Source organism: Gallus gallus, chromosome 13 (assembly GCF_016699485.2).
Source record: "Gallus gallus isolate bGalGal1 chromosome 13, bGalGal1.mat.broiler.GRCg7b, whole genome shotgun sequence".
Taxonomy (NCBI): domain Eukaryota; kingdom Metazoa; phylum Chordata; class Aves; order Galliformes; family Phasianidae; genus Gallus; species Gallus gallus.
The window spans coordinates 1,960,130-1,987,933 of NC_052544.1; the positions used below are offsets into that span (position 1 = coordinate 1,960,130).

General features: G+C 43.4%; 1 long non-coding RNA gene across 20 annotated transcripts in view; it reads right to left on the reverse strand.

The window, feature by feature from the left end:
- Window positions 1-27,804, reverse strand: part of LOC101752086 — a 66,079-nt gene that overhangs the window by 24,281 nt on the left and 13,994 nt on the right. For 12 of the 20 annotated variants that reach the window (XR_005839538.2, XR_005839545.2, XR_005839541.2 and 9 more), the window contains 7 exons: window positions 27,180-27,279; window positions 12,002-12,164; window positions 10,858-11,043; window positions 9,541-9,880; window positions 6,011-7,683; window positions 3,984-4,111; window positions 811-945 (listed from right to left, as the gene is read on the reverse strand). This is a non-coding gene — a long non-coding RNA (uncharacterized LOC101752086). Of the gene's footprint in view, window positions 1-810; window positions 1,562-3,983; window positions 4,112-6,010; window positions 7,684-9,540; window positions 9,881-10,857; window positions 11,044-12,001; window positions 12,165-22,973; window positions 23,071-27,179; window positions 27,291-27,804 lie in introns of all 20 variants that reach the window. The other 8 variants (XR_005839539.2, XR_005839543.2, XR_005839550.2 and 5 more) reach the window with 8 other exon arrangements.

Consider the following 27,804-nt stretch of genomic DNA (forward strand, 5'->3'; position numbering starts at 1 on the left):
GGAAAGAAGTTTAAAGCCGTTTAGATTTATCAAATGTATTCAAAATGAGAGGATCTGATAAGATGCACCCAGGAACACTGAACTCTTGGTGATTATCTTCAAAATTTATGAAGGCACAGAGGTCCCTGGAGATGAGAGAAGCACCTTTCTTTAAAGTGGAGACTTTAAGAAAATTTGGAATAATCAACTCAATCTCAATTCCCTTCAAGAGGTTAGAAGAAAGTATTAAACGAGCAACTTGTAAGATGTAAAATGATGAATAAAATCAAAGAACATGGGTTTGTCAAGAGCCAGTCATGTCAACCCAATTTAATTTCCCTCTGATATGGCAACAAGCATACACGAAGATGGGGAAGCAGAAAACACAGACGTGAGGCCTTTTGCGTTTTCCCACGGGGCAGCCTCAAAACAGCTGAGAAAATGCTCTCTAAAACCAATCAGAGCTCAGCTGGCAGAGTAACCACTCTCAAAGAGGAGGGATCAAGAGGAGAGGACGTTTCTCCAGCTTCAACCGTCACTCTCTGGAAAGGACAATTGCCCTTCCTCTCCGTACAGCCACGTTTTTCCAACTTGGCATCCCTGTGGTGTGGCCACATCCACAGCTTTGCCCAAGTGAAATCAAGATTAAACCTTTGTTATGCTGATTTCCAGTATCTCGTGTTCCTTTACCCTTCATTTCCCCATGACGTCAGCATCCCCACACATATTCAAGTAGACATGTTTCGATGCAGCATTATCCCCGTATTAACCCTTGGAGCTGACACTGAGCCAAGAAAGTGCTTTCAGTGAAGCTTCAGGCACTCCACCCACCTTGAGAACAGAGAATCCCAGCAACCCGCAAAGTGTGAATGCCACCATGGAGGCTTTGCCACTCCATTCCAGACAGATGGATGTATGTGGGCCCTTGCAAGCCGTGATCAAGGGACTTGGTGAGCTGTAGCACAGCTGCTGGAGAAATGCAGGAACAGAAGCTTTTGATACAGTTTCAAACAATGTGTAATTATCAGGTAGCTGAAAATTAGCCCATCTGTGCCTCGGGAAAAGACAATGAGAAGTTATGTGTTACTAATGGCTGAAAAGAGCTGGCAACACAAAACAGGAAATCTTCAGTAAACTTTTCTTTAAGGTAATATAATTACACGATGTAATCCCCAAATCTCCCAACTTTTTGGTGGCTTTTGATAAAGCTTATGAGGTCTTCATCCTTCTTTCATTTTCGTCTCCTCATTGCAGCCAGTGTGGTCGCTGGCATTTCGCGCCGTGCCAGCCGTCTGGCTGGGTACCTTCAGCAGCAGATGTGGGTGACATAAACTGCCTTTGCAACAGAACAGCTAACAACTTCTATCAGGTTTTCCTAAAGCAGATTGTAAATATCCGCATGCCTTTGCCTCGCTATCTGAAAGCAAAGCACACGAACTTATAATGCTGTTTTGAACAAAATTTCTATGCTGATGGAGTTGGCAGGCCAGAGTCCAGGTCTCTAATCCGGGTCAACGCACACGCAAGCATCAGCGCAGTTCAGATTTGGACCCCTTTTTGTTTTCTCTGCTTCTGGTCGTTGCTGATCCAGCATGCAAAAAAAGAAAGAAAGAAAGAAAGAAAAGAAAAAAAGCATGCTTTTTTTTATTGAAGTGCCTTGAGGATCCGGTGATAAGGTCTGTGGGGGTCAGGGAAGCAAAACTGGAATAGCATAAAACTCATGCAAATAGCCTGGGCAGGGTAAATAGCTCATGATTTTTTTATTCATACTTTTGTCTGTGGAATAACTGGGAGCAAATTGCTTTTTCCTCTCCCAGTTCAAATTATTCAGGGACTTTTTCTGCTGATTTTTGCTATTCTCCCTTTTGCGAGCGTTTGCTCTCGAAGATGGCCCGCTTAGCTCTGAATGGAAAGCAAATGTTGCCTTCACCTTCAGTGAACTTTGAAGCAATTGATTTTACCGGCATAAAAGAAAAGCTGAAAAGCGACCGCTCGTGGTTTTTGTAGAGGACGGGTTTTGCCATTTCACAACTGTCTGTGCGTGAGGAAGCAGGCGACTCAGAAGAGAGATGACAGCTGCTCTTTCGTCTTGTCCCAGCTCCGCCAACAGCCCTGTCCTCTTCTGCAGGTGGGGCAAACGCCTGCACCGTCAGCATCTCGCCAGCCACCATGCTTTAAACAATTCGTAATAGGGAGGATTCCAGCAAAATTATTCTCGCTGGCTTTTGTCTGATAATCTGAGGTCAAGAAAACAAACTGCTTCCTCTCTGCTCTCTCCAGCACTGCGGCGAGAAATGCAGCCAAGCTCCAGCACCGAGAATAAAGGCAGAGTTGGCACAAACACAGGAGCTTCTTAAATGAGTTTGCCATTAGCCGGAAGGGCTGCAAATTGAAGCGAAGATAAGCCCCTTAGCATTTCCCTTCTTTAATCCAAGCCTCATAAAAGCGGAGATGTGTTCCTATTCAGTGGGCTTTATACAGAGGCAGGTATTTCATTTACCCAAAAACCCCTGGATCGGATAAATTATTAATGTTATTTATAAAGGCAATTCTGCCATTCAGCAACTTCTTTTGGATCCCTACGCTTAATCTCACTGCTTAGCATAAGATACACTCCAGTTAAAAGGCAAAATCACATTCCTTTACAAGGCCTGCAAAATAACGGAGTGCTGAGGTGCCTGAAAAAGGGTTGTAGTTTAAATACCGCTTTAAAGACTAATACATTTATCAGTGGCAAACACAAGCACTAACTTGTGCTTGCTTGCATCCTCCCTGCGTGCTGGCTGGGGCCTCATTCGCACGCATGGAGAGCCGTCAGAGCTGCTCAGAGCGACGGAGATGCAAAGCACGCTTGTGCTAATACGAGCCTTTCTAAGGCAGCTTGGTGGTTGGGTGGAGCTGTACGGTGAGCCAGCAAGTTTCCCTGTCCTCTCCCGGTCTGTCCTGCGCTGTGCTCCTGGACACCCACATCGGTTGCTGGTTTCTGCAGGGTTGCCAGGAGGCAAGCTGCTACCATGGGTACAGATGTCCTGAGGTCAGCTGATGGAGTCAGGATGCTTCAAGACCACAAAATGGGTCATCAGGGACCCTGGGAGAGCCACCACCACCACAAGGGCATCACAGATCTCAGCCCCAGGAAAGCCAGCGTGGCATATCACCATGAAGAGCAAGGGAAGAAACAGGAGGAGCTGGGAGTTCTGGGGCTCAGATGGCATCATGATTTCAGCTGCAATCTGGGGCACGGTGCAGCAGTTCCCATTGCAGAGTGCTAGCACCAAAAGGTGGAGCAGCACTGCTTCAAAAAAAGGGAGAAAATGGGTATTTCAGGGTAAATGCTGAGGAAGAGGAGACTCGGCATCTCTGGACACAGATGTGCTCAGTCCTCTAGGATAAGAACAACAGCTCATTGCTCTCACATCAGAATTACACACAGAATTAACAAAAACATGATATTCTGAGAGCTTTTGGATGAGAAGCATTCACAAGTGATGTGTGGAAAAAGTGTAGTTGCAAACCATACATTAGACAGGACCTGAACTACATGACCAAGGAGAGACAGCGTGAGCAGAGCCCAACCCTGGGAGGGGCCTTGGAAAGAAGCAGCAATGCCAGCTACACAAACCCAGCACACAGAACGAATCCTGGCTACTTTTTCTTAGCAGGTAATTTTGAATTAGCTGAGGGAAGATCATGCATCTTAAAATGCATCTTTCTGAGAAAGTGGGGATCAAGAAACAGAGGCTACAGGGATGTGGCATCAGTGGGAATTTTTGTTAGAAGTGGTAAAAAGCAGAAGGAACACACCAAATCTGGCACTGTATTTGGACAGCTCGCATGTCTGACGCAAGTAGCATTTAGAAATGCTACTTGAAATGTCAAAGAGGCCTCTTGGTGTAGCAGGGACGTTCTCTCTGACCCATTTGCCCCCAGAAAACAGGGATGGCTGCAGAGGGGCTGTGGATGGAGCATCCCTCAGCAGGGACACCCAAACAAAGGACACTCACCTCCTGGCTCCCGTGGGCAGCTCTCAGCCCCACATACGTCCTGGTTGCGGTCACAGCAGCTGTGAGCCATCCTCTGAATTTGAGGGCAATGCACACGTCACATGCAGGGGAAGAGTGCTGCCTGCGAGCTGCAAAGAGGTTTGGAAAATTTCTCATTAAACGTTTTCTCCATGCAATACGTATGATCCCCAAATCCTTTTTTCAGCATTTTCATCTCCAAAGCCTGCACTACAAACAGTTTAATTGAACAGCCAGCGCCGGCTGATGTTTTTTTCTCGCCACAATTTGAACCAAGGCAAAGTATTTTTGTTTACTGAACTCGCTCCACCTTTTCACAGCAGGGTTACAACATGCAGCATGTATTGCTCATGGATGGTGTTGCCTCTGGGGAAGGAAGGCTTGGGGGGATTTGGGATTTGTGTTCTCTCCTGGGCTGGATGCTGAGGACAAGCGGTGGCTCGTGGGTGGCAGTGTGGTTTGCCTTTGATCAGCTGTGAGCAGGGAGGGCTCCTGTGGCTGTGCTTGGAGCTGGAGATGCCTCAGCTATCGGTACCACAGAGAAGAGTGCTTTTATGTCAGAAAAAAAAAAAACTTATTATAAGGTTGTAAGTTTGTTCAAGGGGCTGGAATGAAATATTTAAGCACAGCACCACAGTATTTTATTCTCACAAAAATGCTGAAATGCCACTTGCAAATCAGAAATGTTTTAAAATTTGCTTTGAAACAGCAGCGTCTTTATGCAGCTGTGAGGGCTTTGGGGTTTGGTTGTTGTTTTTTTTGTTTTTTTGTTTTTTTTTGGTGGGGTTTTTTGTTTTGGTTTGTTTTGTTTTGTTTTCCTAGGAAGAAACGAATGTGAAGAAAAGATCTGAAATATTGACCATTTCCTCACAAATGAGATGTCTGCTTTGCAGTCTGTTCTGGTGAGCTTGTTTGGAGCCATCATTCCCATCTGGAGCAGAGAGAATCAGCCTCGAGAGCAGTCTATGTTGTTGCATCCAGCATTCAAATGATATTATCTTTGTTTCTTACACTGACGACAAGACATTTAGGTTGGAGAACTCCAGTGGGCATTAGAGCTGCTCTGAAGGGCTTACATGATTTGAAGAAAATGTCATAAAAGAAACACAAGTTCTTCTATAAAAACACAGACGTCCTACTTTTTTATTATTATCGGGGCAGTTTTCACTTTCTTTAGCTATAGTTTATCTGTTTGCAGTTTTTAATTTCCCTTTATATATATTAGATGCTGTTAAATACAGGAATTCAACTTGTTTCAAGCTCTCTTTAAATCTCAGTTACTTTCTTATGCATCTCCTGGCTGCTCCCAACCAGTGCACAGCTCCAGCCAGGCAGCCCAGAGCCACCCAAGCTCCTCAGCTCCTGGGTCCAGGCCATGTTCAGACTGCACCCGAATTCAGTCACCATAAATTCAAATGCTGAATTCAAATGCTTAATGTCCAATTCAAATTCAACACTGGAGGTTCAAAGTGCTATTAGGAAAGGGTTATTCTGTAATAGTGACCAAAATATACTTGAATTCAGTATCTTAGCAGGATGAAAAAGCCTGAAATCCCCTAAGATGGCGACTGACTTAAAAAAGATCTTCTGAATTGTGTACAGTTTGTTCATAGGGTTTTTAATACAAAATTCAAAGAACCGCAAGGATAAAATGTTGGCAAGAAGCATAAACACTGCTTAAAAATAACATATGAAAGTGTCAGAAGGAATGTATATCACTTATCCAAAACATTGAGGATCAGAAATAGCTGATATGGTCAAAAAGAGAGCTAGAGAATGCTAACAAAAATCCTTCAAAACTGAAATGGGTCTAAACAGACAGCGCAGGCAAGGATATGTCTGGGCCAGTTAAATGTACAGTGATAATGTCAGGGTAGTGAAAGATTCTAAGGCACAAAAGATGGCTTCCTCAGCAGCCGTGTGAGTGGGACAGACCCAGGGATTTCCAAGTCCCTAGGCAGAAGGGGGAAGCTATTTTGGTCTCAAGTGCTCCTCTCTGGCCAACCAACCTTTGGGAAGTCAGCATATCTCCAGCTTGCAAGCTCCTCTAAATCCTCCTTGAGATACAATACAAATGAGACAGCGCAAAATCTCACACAAGCTGTAGATGCACTTTGAAATAAGATAAATTCAGGCCGTTTTAGCAGTGCAACAACCAGGAGCTCCTACTGTCTCCTGCTGACCCCAATTCCCCCCCACACACACACACACCCAACTCACTCATGGTTTGGGCTCTGCTTTCCTGACAATGTTCTATTAGTCACTCCCAGCAGCAGAGCCCACATCAACCTGTCTTGCTGCTTCTCTCCAAGCCCACCCATGCACATTTGTCTCCAAGGCACATAAAGCTGGCTGCGATAACATGTACCCTAAAAGCATATCCTGACACAGTTCCCACCTTACAGGTGGAACAGCACTGAAAACATAGCCGTGCTTGAAAACCTACACACATCTGGTGGCATGTTAGCTGATGCTCTTGGCTCCGTGCCTTACTCCCTCACCTGCTTCTGGCTGCTGCAAACAGGGAGGCAAAACTCCCGTGATCACTGTGCAGGTGATTAGAGGAAATTGCATTGCTGAAGCGCTCGGTGGCTGCAGCCCTGCTTCAGCTCTCATCTTGCCTGCTGGTAAGCTGCCAGCGAGAGGGAAGTGTAGGCATAAAATGAATAGCAGAAGAGATTGCAGGTAATTATGTTTCTTAAGCTGTTAACAGGATTGGCCATTTGATAAATGAGAGGATTTGGGAATGTTTTGTCACTGACAAGCCATTGTAAGATCAGAGTGGAAACAGGAATGTTTCTCTTCCACAGCACGAACGAGAGGGGAATTCTCTCGGGACACTTATACTGTGAAATTCAGCTGAAACCTGGATGCCAGAGCAGAGAGGAGAAAGGACAGATACAGGACTTCTCTTATGCATGTCACTCCTTTGGTTTTGCAGCTCCTCCAGAGCCCTCTTTGGTGTCCCCAGAGACTTTTGTCCTTTTATGGTGCCATCCACATCCCCACATGTAGTTTTTGGTGCCCCCAGGGTGCTAGGTCTTTGTCTTCATGCCCCAAATCCCTCTGGTTCTCTCGACCTTTTGGTTTGCTTTTGCAGTTCTCCAGCTTGCTGGAGAAACAAGAAGGAAATCAGCACTGTTGTTTGTCCTTCTGCTCCAACAGTGCTCCTCTGGGGGGTTCTCTGTGCCCCCAGAGCCCCTCTGTTTCCTTTCTAGTGCTTTCCAGGACTTCAGTGTGCCTCTTGGGTCACCCTAAAGCTTTTCATCTGCCTTTTGGTACCTTTCCTACAAATCCCAGCCTGCTTTCAATGGCCCTCAGCACCCTCCATTTCTTTCTGTGTGTGTCCACTGAAGCCCCCCAGGGGCATCCATCTACTTTCTGGTGTCTCCCCCACTCAAGTCCCCCCATTTGCTTTGATACCCTCACGAGCCCTCCATGGGTGTCACCCCTAAGAATGCACACAAGGCTGCTCTGGTTTGAAGGGATTTACCCTACAGTGAGGAAAGTGGTGTCAGCGGTGAACTGCATGGTGAAAAATCATGTTAAAAATCTTCTCAGATGTCAGCAACATGTGGCCAGTGGCTCCAGGATGCTTCTATGGATGCAGTCCTCTGCTGTGACCCCTTGGAGTCCTTCATCCTACTTGGCATGGACCCTGCTTTCATTGCAGACCCTGACACTGGAGGGCAGAGAAGAAGATAAGGAAAGAACAAATACAACTCCCTAAAACTGATCTCTTCTACTGCTTCTCCTCGGGGTTTCACCAGGGCTGCCTCTGTCAGCCAGGACACCCTCCCTGCAGGATCAGAGCCCGAGGCAGCCCCTGCCCATGTGTGGCAGCAGAGGAGTGGAACACCCCCCAAAATCTCCATTTCAGCTTTTCATCTCTTTGCTTTACCTGGTTCTTAGCAGCTACAGCCAGATTACTAGTATTGTTTAGGTTTCCCTGCAGTTATCAGCAGGGAAGGGTTGCTGCTAGAAGCTGTGCCCCTCGTATATCATTTTTCCAGCAGATCGCAAGCAGAGCTGGAGGAGACACACTCCCTGCTTCAGTCCTGACAACAGTCTGGAGCAAGGGTTGGGTGCCCAAGGAAGGATAAGATGGGAAGCAATTAAGCTGCCTTCCTTTCCTTGCAGCATGTCCTACACTAGACAAGCAATAATAGAAATTCAGGAAGACAGAAGAGATGCGCACCCTGCCTCACTTTCTTCCCAGAGACTGGAGAGGCAGCCCCCTATCCAGTGCACTTGCGTGAGGAAGAAGCTTTCCTGCCCTTGCCTGGCTGCAGCTCCCAGCAGGCACTGGCAGCCTGCACCTGAGGAGGTGAGTGCACGTTTGGGTAATGTAGGTAGCAGAAGACACAAATAAGTTCTGGCAGTTTTACATCTCAGCTCTTCCCAACAGCAAAGTGGTGATTCAGCCTAAACAGCTGGATTGGAGAGGAAGATAAGACATGTGTTGATGCCAGCTGCAATAGCTAGTAGCAGCATCCCGGAGGAACACAGCACTGGAAGTTCTATGCCAGTGCCAGCTCCCTGAGTATCCTGCCCACAAGTCAAGCTGCAATTAGTTGATTTCTGTAACCAACTGTAAACACCCCCAAAAATTACACAGGGATTCCGTTTGAGGAAATGGGGTTGGCCTGTTAATGCACTCTAGTATCCAGAGCACTTTAAGAACAGTCATCACCAAAGAGACTGGGTTCTGTGGAAGCAGAAAACCTTCAGCTGTCCTTGCACAACCCATTGGGGCTGGGGAGAAAGGTCTGGCAACCTCAGCCACCCTGATGGGGCTTTGCTCTGTTGTGGTAGCTTGTCTGGTGGGGTCTGACCCCCACTGTCCATCTTGGTGCTCAGGTCTTATCTTGTTATTAAAGAAAATCTTTTTGGAGACCTCTCATTAAGGCTTCCAAATATGGAACTCTTTAGAAAAAAACTTCTCTTCCAAGAGCAATGAGATGAGACTTAAGTGCAGAGATGAGCATGGTCCAACCAGAGCAGATGAGGTTGCCAGAGCTTGTTCTCAAGCCTCAGTGAGTTATGTGGGCACAAAAAAAGCCACTCAGGTTTCCTGCTATTACACAACTCAGTCCCTGCAGCAACTGCTGCTTAACTTCCAATTAAGCTGGCAGGGCCCCTGTCCTTCCAGATGCCCTGCTGTCCTTCCCCTGAAAAAAATGCCTTCTACCATCTATTTAACTGCAGTGTTTATGAAGCACATTGCAACAAAGGCTGGAGTCCTACAAGAGCTGTGTTTGTTGGAGTCTTGATAAAATGGAGTACGGCACAAGCTGGGCTGAAGGGAGCATTGGTGAAGAAGGAGAAGCAGCCCCTTCTCGCACTGCAAAGAAATAGGAGCTGTTGCAGAAGGACAACTACAGCTTTTGGCTGCCCTCTTTTAGCTTCACAAACACAGCAATGAGCTTTTCCTGATGCAGGTGCTGTGGGGCAAGCTGGGGATCAGGAGCAAGGCAAGGCCTGCTTTTGTGATATGTTAGCAAGGATTAAGTAAAACAAGCACCAAACCAAAAGTCACCTTGTCCGTTGTGCCTTGCTCCACCTTCTGTTTCCAAGAGCAAAACCAACCCAGCACGATGCTCTCATGCCTGATTCCTGCTCAGCATTTCCTGTGGCGCGGCTCCCCAGTGAGGGCTGCAGGGAGCAGAGCAAGCTGGCAAACACTGGCCCCTCCTCCTGTGGCAGCTCCTCGAGGCGTAAATGAAGGCAAAATCCAGTTCTTTCTACTTCAAATAGTCTCTGGAAAACAAGATCACTAACTCCTTGCAGCTTCAGCTGAAGTCTAAAATGGTGGCCTCAAGCGGCTGGTAGAGGGGTGGACAAGAGGTGAAAAAGCAGTTATTCTTAGCAGCAAGCATCTAGGAAAAGAAAATATGGGTTTTAACAGAAAAAAACATAGCAGGATAGGCACTCCCAACATTTCCATTACAACCAGTAGAACTCAGACTCCTGTTTTTATCCAAGTAGAGGCAGGCATGAAGATGTGCTCAGTGGGTTTCTGACCCTCTGCTCTAGCAGCCAAGCCTAAGGCTTCACATCTCAGACACCCAGCAGGAGCTGGTGCTACATGCATGGATGGGCCAGACAAAAGCTCTCGCAAAGCTCACCCAAAAGTACAGTACATCCAGAGGCACACAGCTGCTATCTCTGGTGGGTTGCAGTTCGAGCCCTGAGACGCCTGTTTTTGCGGCGCATTTAGGAAAGGAGGATGGTTTGCCAGCCTGCTCCTGGGGCAGATGGACATGATGAGACTTCCCACAGGGCTGACCCACAGTGGCAGCCTTTGCCATTTATAGAACCCTGACAGCCATGGGAACTAGAATAACCAGAAAAAGCTTTTATGTACAGTGAAGAGCATCTGACAGTGGAAGGCTGAGCCAGCTGCTACCTTTCATCCCAGCCAGCCCAGTGAGACATGCCCACATGCAACCCCAGCATACAGTCCAGAAGTCAAATGCCCCCTCCGAGCAGCCTCAACTCGGCAGCTAATCCCTGCAGAGGGCAACCCTCCTGCAGCCCTAACACCCCTGCAAGAGAGGTGCCAGGCCCTCTGAGTGTTCCTCTCAGTCACTGGGAAAAAAAATCTTCATCCCAGATTTAACTGTGCTCCTGCTTGTTTGACCCCAGCAGCCTTTCCCATGAGGTGAGCATGCTCCAGCTGCTGCTTCTGCAGCTGCACCTTGTGCTTTCAATGCACAGCTCTGAAAACAGCACCCCAGCCCACCAGCTTGGCTGTGGGGGCCTTTCAGACTGTCTTGGGATAACTGTGCCTGTGGCTAGCAGCAACAAATCCCCACCAGGTCTTCCATGGATCTTCTGGGATCAAATGACTCACCAATAATGGGATGCTCAGGCCCCTAGAGCCTCCTTGAGGTTTAACATTGATTGGTCATCACTTTGGGGCACTTCAACATCTCCTGCTGTGCCCACATCCTCCACTGCTCCCTACATCATCAGGACTGTGCTCCTTGCCTGACAGGGGCTCCTACTGCTTCACCGAGGAAAAACAGCACAAATTGCACTGAAAGAAAAGCTCTTCTTTAGTAAATGAAGGCAGAATCAGATCCACATGGGCATCTCCAACATTCCAAGTCCCAGGTCAAGTTCCCATCTGCAAACTCCAGCCCAGCAAATGCTGGCTATGAACCGGCTTACTGCTGGGAGGAGTCTGGGATTCCAGCAGCTTGCCAAATGTCCTGCCTGGCAGCTGAGTGAATGCAACAGCACGAAATGCTGCTCTCTATTTATTTAACACCACCCAAGATTGTTAGCAAACGCAGCCACTAGGCACCAAACACAGCACTTCTCCCAACCAAATACAGCCCTTGGTGGCAGTGGACAGCTGGGGAGCCTCAGCAATGGGCACATCCCCTGCCAGAAGAACCCAGGCACAGGCCCTGACATCTCTGTCCTGCTCCCCGAGCTGTCCCCAAGGCTGGTGACTCATGGAATAGCATTAGCAGCTGGACACTGGCAGTGGTGGAGCCATCCTTCCTCCCAGCTCCCCCAGGCACCAGCAACCACATCCCTGTACACAGCTGACAGCTGGGGGAGCCCTGAGGAGCCCCTCAGAGCACTCAGCTCTCAGTGCAAGGAGGACTGGAGCCAAACCTCTCTAGTAAGCTGCAGCAACCCCAAAGAAGGGCCTGTGCCGAGGTAGAGGGCTGTCCGCTCCTGGGAACAGAGAAGCTGCCCCAGTTCCAAGGGGGATATTTAAAATCATTGCAATTTCCAGAGACAGAAAGGAAAGGAGCAGCAGGGCCCCCACAGCCTTGGAGATAGGCTGTGCGATGTTAACAATTCATTTTTTACAGAGAAGGAAAAGACATTGCAATAAAACTTGCTTCTAACAATATATAAAAAAATACAAGAACTTGAAAAGGTGTAGGACAGCCTCACAGACATCTGTGCTTGTCACCAGCCTTTGTTCCTTCCCTTCAGAAGATTGTTCCCAAAAAAGAAGGGGAAAAAACCCTCACCTGTAGCTCTTCCACCAGCTTGAGAGGACTGCAGTTCTCAGCCAGCCCTGGCACAACCACAGCATCAAACTGCGCTGCTGCAACTCGAGGATGTGGCTGCTGCTCCAGCCCCTGGCCGCCAACCTCTGCCTCCCTCAGCCACAGCATTGCCACTTCCACCCTGCTGGATAAATCGTATGTTCATTTTCTATTTCACCTTTTTTTTGTAAAGAAGACATAGTATAAATACAGAGCTGCAATTAAAAAAACCTCTTTTTCTACCAGCAACCAAGACACATAAGCTAATCTAGTTTGGTGTTGGCAACCCTCAGCCTCTTTCAGTTATCCTTGTGGTGCTGTTTAAATATCTGAGTTGCCTTGCTTGGGAAGTGGTTAGTTCAAGATTGCAGTGTGAATGCCTTTCCCTAGAAAGACCTGTGAGTAACCTTGCCAATCTATTCATACATTTTCTCAGCTGCTGTCTGGGTTAAGCTCCCTGCAGTTACCATTAAAAAAAAGCACTAAAATAAAGGAAGGGTTGCTGAATGCTGACAGAGAGAAAAGGGTGTCAATCAAAATATTTCTTAAATTTCAAGTGACTTTTCCACTCCCTGAAGCCGTCCACATGGTTTTCAGTACTAACCAGAACCCTCTGTTGGGCTTTTGGCACCCCCTCACAGGTCTCTGTGTACATCCTGGCTCTCAGACACCGTTCTTTGGAGTTTATCAGCCCAGTGGAATATGCTGCATACATGCACAGGGAGGTTCTGCAAGTACCTGCACCGATGTCTGGGGCAATTCAGCTCCCCTGACCACATCAGAACAGCAACACAGATGGGTATTTAGAGACACAGCACAAATCATCCCAGTCAAAACATACAGCTTTTCCTTCTGTGCTCTCCATTTTGAGTTCAGCATATTCTCACTCCTCCGTGATAATAATGTGAGTCTATCTGTAAGAAGAGTTGTAAGGCTCCACTGCTTGCTAGCAACCACAAACCCCAGATGTGACAGATGAACCACAAAATAATATGGAGGTTTTTTGCGTACAGAAAGAAGTAGCCCTGGCAAATACTGTTGAAAGCTGCAGCCAAGCCTCCCTGCTGAAGGAAGGCTCAGCAAAGGCAGCACGCCTACCACACCATTTCTCTTCCAAACGCCAGCCCCACTCTTCAGCCAAGACTGGAAAGGACAGGATGACCCTCGTCTTTGGTACCCAACACTTTGCAGAATAACTGCGACTTTCTAGTTAATCTAGGGGAAGGAGTTTTGAAACAACTTGAAGGAAGCAACATGAATATGCACCAAATATAGTTGAAACCTGCTGTCTATTGAAATGGCTCATTAATACTGCACAGACAAAGCAAATGAGTGATGCTTACTGCAGAGTTACCAGCGAACATATCTGTGCTCAGATTATTGAAGCAGTGCAGAATATTTCACCCCATATGGTTTGCCTGAAGAGGCTGTTTCAGATAATGGTTCTCATGTTGTTTCCATTGAATTTCAATATTCCCCAGAAGACGCTCACTGGAGCACTCCAGAGCAACCCTGTGTCATTTGGTGCCGCGTGAACTGGCAGAATGCTGGGTACTTACAATTAAGAGTGGATTACAGAAAAATAATAATGAGGTTCAAAATTGAAAAGAGGAAGCATTAAATGTTTTCACTGGAATCAGGTTAGTAAACCTAGCTTTCAACAGAATTTTTAAATGAAAAGTGTCACTCACAAAATAATTTTATGTACATGGATAAAATTAATCAAAACCACTGGATGAAAACTAGCAGAAGATTAAGTATCTGCAAAATATGCCTAGGCACCAGAGATCTCTTGGCAGCAAGGATGGAAAGGAAGAACTGGGACTCACGCTCCATCTGCTACTAATGAAAATGAAGAGATACAGCGGTGAGAGTGCAAGACAAAGGTTCAGCACAGGAAAGCCCCTCAGATTGAAAGTGCTGTAACAGTAGTTATGAGAAAAGAGAGCCACTGGGCTCTAAGGTACAAAGAACACGCAGAAAATACCTACACAGCCAAATCCAAGGGCAGCATGCCCTGCTATCATGCTACCACCTTGTCACCTGTTGGGGGTGCCATGGAAAAAACTTACAGTGTAAGATAAATGCATATTCTCAGCCTGGATAATTTGCTGGATTTCAATTGATAGCTTGTGGTTGCAGAAACGTACAGCCCAAGGCAAACACACGTGAGCAGAAAGAGAGGATACAGCACTATGGCAGAGGGTCTGCTAGTCCGTGTAAGATGAGCTACATGAATGTATTTCTATTTATATGTACTCTGTGTGTTTCCCTGCCCATACACTCCGTGCAGGGTCAGCAGAGTGGTGCAAGGAGGCTGGCGTGAGCAGAACAGCTCTGATGAAGGAATGAGGATCTCCAACATACAGTGATGCAGCACAGGGGATATAAGCATCTGCGGAGCACAAACAGTATGTGAAAGAGGGGGCAGATTTCTCACAACACTATTCTATTGCCTGCTGTACCTCCAGCCCTGCTGAAGCTGTACCAGGATGCCTCTTCAAACATTAGCAGTACAGGTAGCACTGCCCAGACAGAGCTCTTCCCAAGGTACCGTGGCCAAAGAGATGCTGTTCTGCTATCCTAATCCTCCTCTGGGTCCTTATACCTTCAAATAACAAGATTCCTGGTAACAGTAAGATGCTGTCATCCTTTATAAAGACCTTAAGTAGACTGAGTCTGAACACACATGCTGTGCTGGTGGTTTCATGTATTTGCTGCTACATCTGCATGAGAGGCACTGTGTGGTGCTGAACTCTGTTCCACATTAACAGGGAGCACACAGGAACCAGCACTGTTCTTTCTACCCCTACCCTACAGACTTTCCCTATCCGCACCTGTGCCCGTCCAAATATTTTTGCTTCTCTCCCTGCTTCACATCTATTTCTCCATACTTTCTATGTCCTCCTATCTGCACTGCTTCTGAGCTCTGCCAGCCAGCACTGGCTCCTCTGCTGTGTATTGCAGGTAAAATCCTGCTTCTGCCTGAAGCCAGGATGGTGCTTGTTGTTGGACAAGGTCTCTGTGGAATACATTGCTCAACACTGGCAAGTCTCAGCAGAACACACATAGACTAACACAATGAGACTCGTGACATGTCAGATTTCAAAGGGAAAAAAGAAATGTACATCTCTCACCAGGGTCATTTCTTTGCTATATTGCAAGCCCTTACTTCAAATATTAAAAGACTCCAGCTTGTCAAAAGTGTACTATATGGGATTGCTATTGGGGAGGTTATATATACATATATTTATATGTATACAGTATTAAATATATATTACAAAGATATACATATGTATGTGAACACTGGGGAAATGGTATATTACTCCTGGCTCTTTGGGCATTTTACCTGGCACTTTAAAAAAAAACAAAGCAAAAATTAATAGACTGTCAGACACTCAGCATGTAATCTTAAAACAATTGACTCGCATGGTTAACGTTTGTTAGTCATATCAGCAAACAAAAACAAATACAGAAATGTCAAACACTAGTACTGCATATAACTCGTTGTAAATCAATAGCCAGGAAAACTCTTGACCTACATGAACAGAAGCACGAAACAAAGAAACCTCAGAATAAAATCCATGGCTGACAGAGCTTAGTACAAGAAAGTTGTGTTTGCAAAAGAAACCCTAGCAACAGTACAGGGTCACTGCTCGGTGCAGGCAGTGGAATTGTGAAGGATTATGCAGAAAATGCAGAAGTGTTCAAACAGACTTTTATTCAGTATTTGGAAAGAAGGATGATTTGCTTTCATTGCTTGAAGATGATGAAATACTTTCCAGTCTATTAGTAACTGAGAAAGATGTTAGAATCCATCAGCAATGAACATTTTTAAATCAGCAGGCTCAGAAGCTCCACGATAGTTGGCAGAGAAGCTCCCGGGTCCACTAACACTGAATGTTAATAGCAGCAGATCTGTAAATGCCCAACTTATAAAATCTGTTAAATGAGAAGGGAAGCAAAGGGAATCAATGAACCATCAGAGGAAAGAGCAACTCTGGGTCAAAGCAAGGGAGGGTTTTTTCCATTCCATCTATTGCTAGAACTGTCAGGGTAATGTGCAGTCCAGTTCTCCTAACGAACTGAAGCCACCACGATCCCTGGGCTCATTTAACCCAATGGCTCCAAGATGCTGAGTTGCCACCTGGCAGTCACACAAACCGAAGTGTTCTTCTTGGGAAGGAAACTTTGACTTCTGGGTTCATTTCAGCAGGAGGTTTCAAACTACCAGCACCAGAAGACGATGGCTATAGAGATACCATTTCAAGCCCAGCTCCCTGTTCCTGCCTACACACGAGGTCAGATAGCATTCCAACTGGGATACGTATTTTTTGGTGAAGCTTTTCCTCAGGTGCATGTGAAGCAGCTGGCTCATGGCCATGAGACGTCCAACACGAGGGCACACAGAAGCAGAGGGAACCAGCCCACAGGACTGCAGTGCTGTGATGCAGCTCTCAGAGCCAGGAGCCCCACCTCTCCCAAACGGCAGCAGCATCCTCCTATCTTTGCTGGCTCCAAGCACCCGCAAGAGAACAGGCTTGGTTAGCTCCATCTACTTTATAATGAGGGGCACTGAGAAGTGAACTATATCAGCGTATACTCCACGCTGCTCACTCATGTAAGCTCACTCAAACAACTGAATGGGGCTAGAAGGCATTATTAGGGAGAAACCATCCCTGCCTCAGGATGGTACTAAAATATATTGCACGTGTCCAGCTGTGCACGAAAGGTTCTCTTTGGAGCTTATTGATGTTTTCAGAGCACACAAAAAAAGGTGTGGCACTGAACAAACTAGTGCAAGTCGAATAGTGGAAGCTGTAATTCACTCTGTTTGATCTCCCGTTTAATGTAATGAGGCTTCGCTGGAAAAATAAGAGCAAAAAAAGATTAATCAAAATCCTATGTGAATTTATTTATGGATCACAAAAAATGTTTCTAGAATATCCAAGACATAGTCGAGGGATAAAGTTAGATGAAGTTAGGATTTATCTCGATTACCTAACCTGGCATTAAAATCCTTTCCACTGATCAGCAAACAGAGGGATAAAAAGATTTCAGAGACATTATGTAGGTCTGGAATAATTCCCAGTACGAATTCCTATAAGAAGAGGAATTGTGGGAGGAATACAAATATTAATCAGAAGAAAAGGTTCTAAATTGGGAAATGGTTCTGGCAATGAGACAAAAATCTAAGTCATTAGTGTAACAACCTCTAATCCCTATCAGTGCAGCCAGTCTCATGACAGAGATGGACGTGAAATGGCTTTCTCTAAAAATGTTTCAGTTTTGATTAATTCAAACATTCTATGTATGGACATAACAAATATGTTGTGAAACATATCATGAAAAAAACAGAGACGTTTGACTGAACAATCCAAAGCCACGTAGAAAACTCATTTTCTAGGAAACGGAAGAAGAAATTTTAAAGCTGCTTTCCTCCTAACTCAATGCAAAAAATTCCCCGGTGCCCAACTCCTTACAACAACTTGCCCCAGAAAAGCAGCCTATCTAATTAAGTCCAGAACCATGATACTGGTTTGACCCTGATTTCCATTGGCAACACCCTGACAGGCACCAAAATACCTTATTAATTTTTTTTTTCCTAGGGATAGCAGTTCTGATTTGGAAAAAAAAAAAAAGAAAAAAAAAAGAGTAAATATTTTCTAGGTCAAGAAAAAAGAAATAAACAACAAGAAATGTTATGAAGAGTCCTGCGGTCACAGCATTCAAACAGCGTATCAGGCAGTAAGCTCAAAGTCCTGCCCTGGTGACAAGTGCTCATGTAAAGCTGATCATCCCTATCCAGAGACCGAGAACATACATATGCATACCAAAGCTCACAGATTACTCAGAGCACTCTCTTTTCTGCATGTAATTACAAATCTTTTCCTTTCAGTGGCTGTGCCAGCATAAGAAGCTCCGGTGACAGCCCCACAGTTGTGACAGTACATCGGTATTGGGACAGAAGGGGGAAGGAACTGCTTACATCACATACTGGCACTGGAAGCAGCACACTTGTAATCATGGCCTTTGTTAGAGGTATGCAGTAAAGCAGGAATTCCATGCTGGAGTGACAGGCTTGAGTGCTCTTTTACCAGGCTCGTGGACACGAGGCTCCAGCCCTTCTGTGGGAGGATGCTGCAACCTGAATCACCATCAGCAGCTCCTACCAAATCTTGCATGTTCTTACAGAAAGCTTCACTTTGAGCAAATGACTTTAAAAAGATCCCTAAATTACTAATTGATTTTACCACATTGCAGCTTAGTACGCTTTACACCAAAGGATACAAATGTCACCATCAAATTTAGCCCTTTTTAAGGGTTTCCAATTCCCATTTTATTGTGGGCTTCTTATGAAGTGTATTTTAAAGACAGCTGCATTAGATTCCAATTTTGCTTTTAAGTAGTGCTACCAATCTAATTAAGTCACCATTCTCCAAGCTCACGCTGTAGATGAGCAATACAGTTTTCCAGAGGATTTTAAGTCCTCCTGGGCCCCGTGGAGCCAAGTTTGTATGTGCCTAAGCACACCAGAAAATACCTGCACCCATTAAAGAGCCAGGTGGAAATACCCTGGGGACAGCCAGCCGAGCAACTCAAAATAGAAACAAGGCTTTTCTTCTCCTGCAGCACAAAATGAACGATGAAAATATATCCAAAAAATTGGAAAATGAAAGCAGGATTGAAAGAGGAATGTTTGGAAGCACACCACACAGCTTTATTCTAAGCTAAACTTATCTACAGTAGTAGCCATGCTCATATTTTAGTACAACCTACGTTTTGCTTCCCCATATCAGAAAGCTGGAGATGTTCTCCAGCATTACTCTCCACAGTCCTGCATATCTTGTTGGCTACTCCTCTGAGACATCCAATCAACCTGACCACATTCATTCATTATTGATTGCATTCGGGATCTCATCTGCAACTTCAGTGATGACTGAAAAACCCAAGGAGTCTGGAATGAGCAAGATAAGCTCGGCTGAATGTGGTTGTTGGCAATTCAAGTCTTCCAAAACCACAGGAGCATTGCTCTAGTAAAGACCAGAAGCAGTACCTGAATTCCAGTACTTAAATCTTGAGCCCTGGATAGAAGTAACTAGCTGCAAGCCCTGGGAAATACAGGGCTACTGGTGGCTTGTAGTATTTCCTTCGTTCAGTCAATTCCAAGGTGCTGAAGACCATGAACTATGAACACCCATGTTCTGGACATAACTAGTGACTAGTTCTATGACTATCATTAGTCTACCTTAATATTTAAAACTCCTATACTGGATTTCAAGCAGTACCTTCCTTTTTCCCTCCTTCTCAAAGCCTAGGCTGGGGTATACCACGCTTTCCATTCCTGAGATCCAAACTGTGGATTCCCCTTCATGGTGTTCAGTGACCTCAGGAAGAGATGCTGGTGGGGTGCAGACCATTTTCTCACACTCTGTTCTGGCCTGGAAATTCCCTTATTGTCCTACTCTGCCTCCTCAGCACCATTTACCTCTACCTGCAATAGGAAGGTCAGGGCCTCTATTGCTTTTGACAGTTGAATGAGCCTTCGTAATTCTGCTTGGCAGGACACCGTCTTCCCATCAGCCTTCCAGAAGTTTTTAATTAATTTATACCTTTTGACCTACACAACAGCCTCTGGCGATAAGTTCTACAATTTAATAATATGTTATATGAGAATGTATGACTTTTTGTTTTAGACCTGATGCCTAATAATTTCATGGGACATTCTTTACTTCTATTCTGAAAAACAGTAGCCATCCCTTCTTCATTATTTCCTAGCTAGGTAGGAAATTTCAACATCTCTGTCCCAGGTCTATCTATTTTCTCTGTCCTGATATGAAAACCATTCCGCCTTTCTCATATACTCTCCGTGGGTGGAATTCAGATTAAAACGCTTTGATTTAGTGGTGGAGTTAAGGTATCTACCTCACAGATTGACACCTACAGATAGAAACCTAAATTTAGGTGTCTAGATCTCTGAGCTAAATAACTCCCACCCATCATTTTTAGTTCTATCTTCTATGAGACAGGATGAACAGAAGTGCACATATTAATCAATATGTGGGTTTGTCAAACATTTATATAGTGACATAATCATATAATCATGTTTTTCTTCTCCTTTTTTTCTTTTTCAAAATTTCTGTCATTCAGTTTGAATTTTTGATTGCTGCTGGTCATTACATCAGTGCTTTCAGAGAGCTATCCTACAGTCACTCTATTTCTGAGTGATAATAACTTAATGTTCGATCCATAACTGAATAAGTATAATACATGATTGAATATGTATATTCCCAGAGAAACTACTTTGCATTTATTAGCATTGACTTTCACATGCCATTTCTGACACAGTCACTCACTATCATGAGAACCACCTGCCTCTCTTCACAGGGTTAGATTTGACTCTCTCAGTTAATTTTGCATCATCCGCAAACCTTGCCAGTACATTATTGAAAAGCACAGGTCCTAACTCTTCACAGTTGCATGACCAAATCATAATGCTCCTTTCAGTAGGAACACTGATGTTTTCCCCCAGTTTTTGTCCTATTTCTCTGTCTTATTTACCTACAAGAGGACACCTTTTTTTTTTTTTTTTTTTTTATCTCAGCATAACTACTTTAAGAGCCTTTGCAGGAAGACTTATTGACATTTGTTTGGGAGTCCTTACACACTATATCAACTAGATCAGCCTTACCTACAAGCGTGTTGACATCTTCAAAGAGTTCAAATAGATTTATGAGACATGGTCTCCTTCTGCAAGAACTGTAATGACTTTTTCCAAATAAATCACATTTATGAAACCGTCTACTGGTTCTCTTCTTTATTATTGCAGTTTTTACCCACTTATTCAGTTTGGAAGTGAGATCTCCTGATCTATGGTTTTTCACATTAGTCCTGGAGTCCTTTTTCCTCAAGGCTGAAGACACATTTGCCACTTCCCATTCTTCTTGCAGTGTGGTCAACTTAAATGACACTTTTCATGCTACATTTAGCTTTCTCTTAATCTAGTGTTTGAGGTCTTCCAGAACTCTTGATTGAGTATCATCTTATCTTGGTGCCTTCTTACTGTTCGTTTTATTGATTTGTTCCAAAATGTCCTCTACCGAAACTTCATTTAGGGACAATTCCTCATACCCTCCACTGCTTCACCACTAATGTACCCCTTTCCATCCTTCCTCTATTATTTGTTCCATATTAGAACTTTCCACCTTTTGCCAAGTTTCTGAGGCATTTATTATATCAATAACTTCCTTTAAAATCAGACATTCTTGTTCACCTCTTTTAGGCTTCAGACTTGCAGCATTTGTATTTCTATATTTTTTATTGATCTAGTTGCCCATTCTTCACAGGGCCTGCTTAGCCTGAACTTTAATTGCTGAGACAATTCTTTGCAATTTCCTTACTCAATACTATTGATTTTAGTTCTTTGCATTTTTCTAAATTACAAGAATTTGCTTATTTCTCTTGAAGAGGAGCTGCCATCTTGAACCACGTTTTGCTGCTTAGTTGGTGAGTTTCCACAAATCTCAACTATAAAAATATCTCATTGTTTCAGAATGTTAAAACCTTGCAATCTAGTTTCATGATGATTTATATAGCTTATCTCTCTTGTAAAAGCTACCTCACCAACAACTGAAAATCTGCTTGTCAGGTACTGGGACAATTTATAACACCATGCTCCACTTTCACAATTTCTTTCCCACTCATTCCTCTGTCATTGGTATCCATATGATTCACAACAACTATTCTCTCTTACACTAAATGTGGATGCAGAGATCCAGAAAAGCCCTCAATGGCACTGCAGAAAAGGAAACTTCATCCCGAATTTTAATAATACATTTTGGTAACACCTCCCAGTATGAGACTTGCATGATCATTCACTCGTGTTTAACTTCTGATTTTCTCTAATTCTTATACCTTGCCATGATATGCTTCAGCCTCAGTCAGTTGTCTCCTTTCTATACTTGGATATTTATTTGCTCTTTTGGCACATACGAGTCTTTTTATTTCATATTCTTGATCTCTGGATCACATTCTCCAGTTTCTCAAATTCGTTGGAAGTTTACCCTGACCTTCGAAGTGCATCTTGGGGTATCCACAAATCTTGTGACTGAGTTCTTTGTTAAACCATATAAGCCATTAATTAACATTCTGAATAGAACCTGGGCCCAGGACATACCCTAGCCAGGCATCAGTCAAAATAACTTCTCAGTCTGATAGTCCACCATTGCTACCCACATGACAGTAATATCACGTACCTTCTAAAGAATGAACCTGAAGCCATGAACTGCATCCTGCCTGCCAGGACAATTGACTTGGCCATAATTTCCCTTACTCCTTTCTGAATCCAGACCAGAGTCTGCAGAAAGTAGGGCTGCCCAGTAGATGGACTACTTTGAGTATACTGGAAGCCCACTTATGGCCTCTGATCATGGCAGTATGTGGATATATCTGCACATATGCCATAAATCTCATTGCCCCAGGAAGCACTGGCTTTTCTATGCTTTCACAATACAGTTATGTGTTAGAAGAAGGGCTGAAACATATGGTCTCTCCCTTATACAGAAAGAAGGTAAGTGTCTCACCCAGCCAGAAATACTGGGCACACTGATATAGACCATATTTCTTTAGTCTGCTTCCGAGGGAATAATGTGGAACAGTTTCAAAAGCTTTCCTAAAGCAAAATATGTCCCATCTGCTGCCTCCTCTTCATCTACTAGACATTATTTTCTCAAAGAATGAAGTTACAGTGAGATCGCATGATTTATTCTTGGTAAATCTATGGCGTTTTTTGTTTTGTTTTGTTTTGTTTTTTTTAAACCTTCTATTTGCCTTAAATTGATCTTGGTTGGGTTTTTTTTCAGACTCATTTCTGTGAAGAGGGGTCTCTCATTCCCTGATTTCTATTTTTTCAAAAGTTAACTGTTTGCCCTTGTATACTGCTCAGTGATCTCACCTGCCCTTCCAAGAACTTCCAGGACAGTCACTAACGCTTCAGTAATTGCTTCAGCTACTGCCTTCGCTCAGAGCAGTTTGAGGCCAGAGCTTCTGATCTGGAAGAGCAAAGATAGAACAAATACAAGGCACAAAAACAGTGTAAAAGGACATAAGGGAGTAGGCCAAGCCCAGATTAGTTGCTCTTATCTCCCCTTTGAGGATGCTCAGGCTCCTCTCACAACGGGCAGTTTAGAAGAGCACAGCATAGCAGGAAGCTGCCTCCCAGCTGAGGAAAAGCAAGCTGACAGCTCCAGGAAGGCTGTATCTCAAAATACATTTATAGTTAAGAACTTTTGGTCTACTGTGCTGAAGGGAATTTAAATACCAGGAGCAACAGTAGATGTGGATGCGATGACAGAGATTTGCAGACTTGTAGGCAGAACATGAAGGGGTCTTTTATGAGACACCTATGTGGATGCTAGAAAGTGCTAGGGAGGAGCATGAGGTCCTACTACATGTCACAAATTTTAAAGGGAAATGTAAGCGAAGGATCCTGGAAGGCAAAGTCAAACTGCTGGCTAGAAGATTTAGCCCTAGGGTACTGTTGACAGTTTCTCCAAAACCCTTCCAGTTACACACACAGCTCCAATTAGGCAGAGGAGAAGATGATGCTATCCGGAGGTGACGGTCTCCATCAAAAGTCAAAAGTGAAATCAGGCTTTTCACAAGGAAAACATATATGATGTGTTTAATTAAGTGGGAGCTGGGGGAAATCTGTCATGAGCTAAAGCAAACATTGCTAAGAGTTGGTAAAATAAAAATGCTCTGTGTATCCAGCTAGTTCAGAGAAAAAGCTCAGCACAGAGATGAAAACAATTCATAGGTGAAATTGTATTACATCAAGATGACATCAGACTAAGAAGTTAAACAAAGGTGCCCCCTCCCCAAATTGAGACCTATAAATGTTTGTATATAAAGCAAAAGTAATTTTTTAAAAAACCCAGATAAGTAAATTAACCCAGATAATAAAATCAGATCTTGACACAGCAAAAAAAGTAAAATGCAATGACAAAGTTGATGGTGTACCATAGTACACAGTCACAAGCAAGAGAAAAGAGAATATAGGTCATAAGAGTGAAATGATTTTTATATATTTTTAAAACATTTAAAGGAATTTAGTGAGGCTAAAATTTGTATTGGAAAAGAGCATTCTGGCTGTACTGGCTGAGCTGTAAGGATGTAAGTATACGAGTGGAGTTATCTCATCAGTCACTAGCAAAATAAGAGTAAGTGTTTAATGTTGAAAGGTGAAATACTAAACATGGGGACCTCTATTTTTCATAAATAAATCGAGATAATGGCTCAAAGGAATAAAAGGCTGGAGAACCAATTTACAGAAACACAGTATGACTGCTTTTCAGAACTATTAGATCCTGAACATTCAGGAAGACAGGCTGCTCTCTGCTTAAATATTATGCAAGATACGAAAGGAGTATTTTCAAGAAGAGGTAGTCAGTGGGCCAACAGAGAACGTGGATGGCTCTTATAGAACAGAAAATTGTGTCTTGCAGTGCAATGGTTATGACTTAGGAGGTCTTAATGGACAAGGAGCTAACCACCGACGCTCAGGGTAAAAGCAAGATAAAATGGGAGAAGTCATTAGAAATGAGGAATCAGTTCAACCTCTGGGTACAGCACCACTGAAACTACTAGTATATCTAATTCTGATGTTCACATTTAAAGCTGTTGAAAGATTAGATTGGGGGCAGGAAAGAGCCATAAGAAGTATATGAGAAGAACATGTAACTGAGAAACTTAAACAGCTCAATTGTGGGGTGATTCGATAACTACCTTCACAAGGGGAAAATATCAACCAGCACTTTTTAATCTAGCAGAGACATAAGAAAGACTAAGGGCTGAAAAATGGAAGTGATTCAAACCAGAAATGAAACACACATTTTTTAACAGTAGTGATGATTAAATTTGGGAACAAACTACCACCTGAAGTGATGGATTTTGCAACTCTTGACATCTGGAACATATGTTCCTGTGAAAAGTTCAAGTTTCGATAAATAAGAATATCTTTTTCCTTAAAAAAACAAAACAAAACAAAACAAAAATTTTGTCAGAAAATTCCTAGCTGTTATTTAGGTTACTTCTCTATATTAAAAGGATAGTAGATGAGCCAGGGAAATTGCTCTGCACATTGAACGTTGGCAAAAATGATAATTAAAAGCAGAATAATGGAATTCTTAGATAAGAAACATGATATTGTAGGAGCTAATTATCACAATGTCTGTAATGAACATTTTGCATCACTAATATTTTAGCATTATTCGAACATATCTTTATAATAATGATCAAAAGGGAGCTGCTTGACATAATCTACTTGAACATTCAAAAACCTTTTGACAGCCTTTCCCAGGCAAGGCCTATTCCAAAAGAATCCTACATGGCCAGATATTTTGGGTGCTACATAAAATCAAACCACAGACCGGCATGCAGCGATTAGAATAAGAGCCAGAACACTGCCTAGTGTTACAAACAGGTATTTCACTACAAGATTTAGCTTTTATGTAGAGGTGTTAAGTGACAGTATTCCGAGTATAATTTTTGTAATTGCAATCAAGGCACCAAGAACTCTTGTGCAAGTGCTTTTAATACGCTACAGGAATGAAATATGGCACATAAGGCACAGACAACTTGTAGAGCATCATTAAACATACCACAATCATTAACAAACGTGCCAAGGACAGCTAGTACATCTGTATGTAATTCAAGTGGAGGAGTTGGGTTCCGCTTTTCTTTTTTTCTTTTTTTTTTTAGTAACATACTTCAGAAAATTCCAGCTTATCCTGAGTCAATAGAATGTGAAGCACAACTGAAAAAAATACCCTCTTGGGAATGTTCATTGGACTGAGAATTGTGGCACTTCTCAGTAAATGTCAGGCTTATCAGTGTTGTGAGTAAGCATCAGTTAGCTCTCAAACAAGCTGACTCTGTTCATTTTTCTCAGTACTGTATGTAATATTCTCCTGGCAGGGAACAGCTCTTTTAGTAGACTGCAGCACAAATTTGTAAAAGAAGCTTGCCTCAGCTCTGATCCAAAAACTAAAAGAGATCCAGTATATACTATATCACTGCAGAAAGATCTGCTTTTTGACTTAAACCCTGGACTGTTTGAAGTTAAAGGAACATAAGAAATATCAGGTTTTCATTTTAGAGAAAAACATAGATTAATTGTAGGAAAACACTCTTCTTACTGTTTGGTTACCTACTTCAAATTATATCAGTAGCTTCAAGTATGTCTTTGACCTGTGAGTGGTTAACGACATCAATATTTGCAACACATTTTCATCCTTTTATAAGGGTTCTTTGTTCATTTCCACCATGTAAGCTTTTCTCTTTATATTGCTAGATGAGACCTAGCAGCATCTTGGTGAGATCTTCATTAGCATTCAAATAAAAATTCATCGCTTGCTTGTATAGTGGGGGAGATGAGTTCAGTGCTCACTGTTACCATCAGAAGTGTTTACATTCACAGCTACGTTTCATTTTCTTTTGACAGAACATAACAAAGCACAAGAAAGCCTGCACTGGGTCAGATCGAAGGTTCCCCTACTGCAGCGCCTGCTTTTACATACAAATGTCTGGGGAATGAGCTTAAGAACATAGCCAGAATACAGTGATGCTTTCTTGGAACATTATTCTGTTTCCCAGCATGCCTTTAGACTTTTTGAACCACTGTCTTTGGGTTTACTATCTAACAGGTTATGCCATAACTTCATTTCTCTCCATTAACTTTTCCTAATAACTCCAGAGCACAAGTAAACTTTGAGCATCCATAATATCCCACAGCAAAGGCTTTTGCAGCTTAATTACGAGTTTTGTGAAGAACCATAAGCCAGATAGATTTCAAGTTCTTGCTTTGGAAAAGACACTAAGAGGGCTTCTGAGTTTGGAGAGGAGGCAACAAGGGGGATATGAGTAAGGCTTATAAAACTGTGGCTGTAGCTATAAGAAACGGACAGTCCAGGCAGATGACTGTCCATCTGACTCACTAGAGCATTTCTTAAGTTGCTGTAACTAGATTACCTGCATCTTCAGTAGTCTTTCACTGGATTCCACATTGGATATGTGAAATGTGGTTTCTCACTGGAAAAACGTTCCCTAACAGACCAGATTTTATCCATTTATGCATTTTATTCTTATAATTTTCACTCACTTGCTCTGTACAGACTCCAATGTGACGGTCTGCAGTTCTCCATTTCACTCCTGGGGACCTTCTCAGCAATTGTTGTCACATTAACCATCTTCCATGCCTCCTGCAGGGAGACTGATTTAAGTGACGGGTTACAAACTATAGTAGCTCTGTAATTGCATATTTGTTTTCCTTCAGAGCTCTTGAGTGAATACCATATGGTCTTGGCACTTTCTGACTCTTCATCTTATCAATTAGTCCTAAAATGCATTTTAATGTCACTTAATTTGAGACAGTTCCTTACACTTGTCCCCATAAGTTTGGCTCTCAAGGGAGAATAACCAACCTTAACCACAGCAAACATCAACAAAGCTTTGTTTGCCTTTTCAGTGCTTTTCCTCCCTTACAGTAATCCACAAATCTCTGGGAAAATACCTGACTGTGGTCATTTTAAATATTTCTACTAATAGTTTTTATTATTCTCTTACCAGGTCTTTCCTTAAGGGTTTCCCTTGCCTGCCCTACAGGTTTAGCTTGATAGTTTATGGTTTTTGTTGGTGGGTTGTTTCAATGGGGGTTTTTTTGGTTTATTTGTTTTTTTTTGTTTTGTTTTGTTTTTGTAGGTTTTACATGTTTGTTTGTTTTGGGT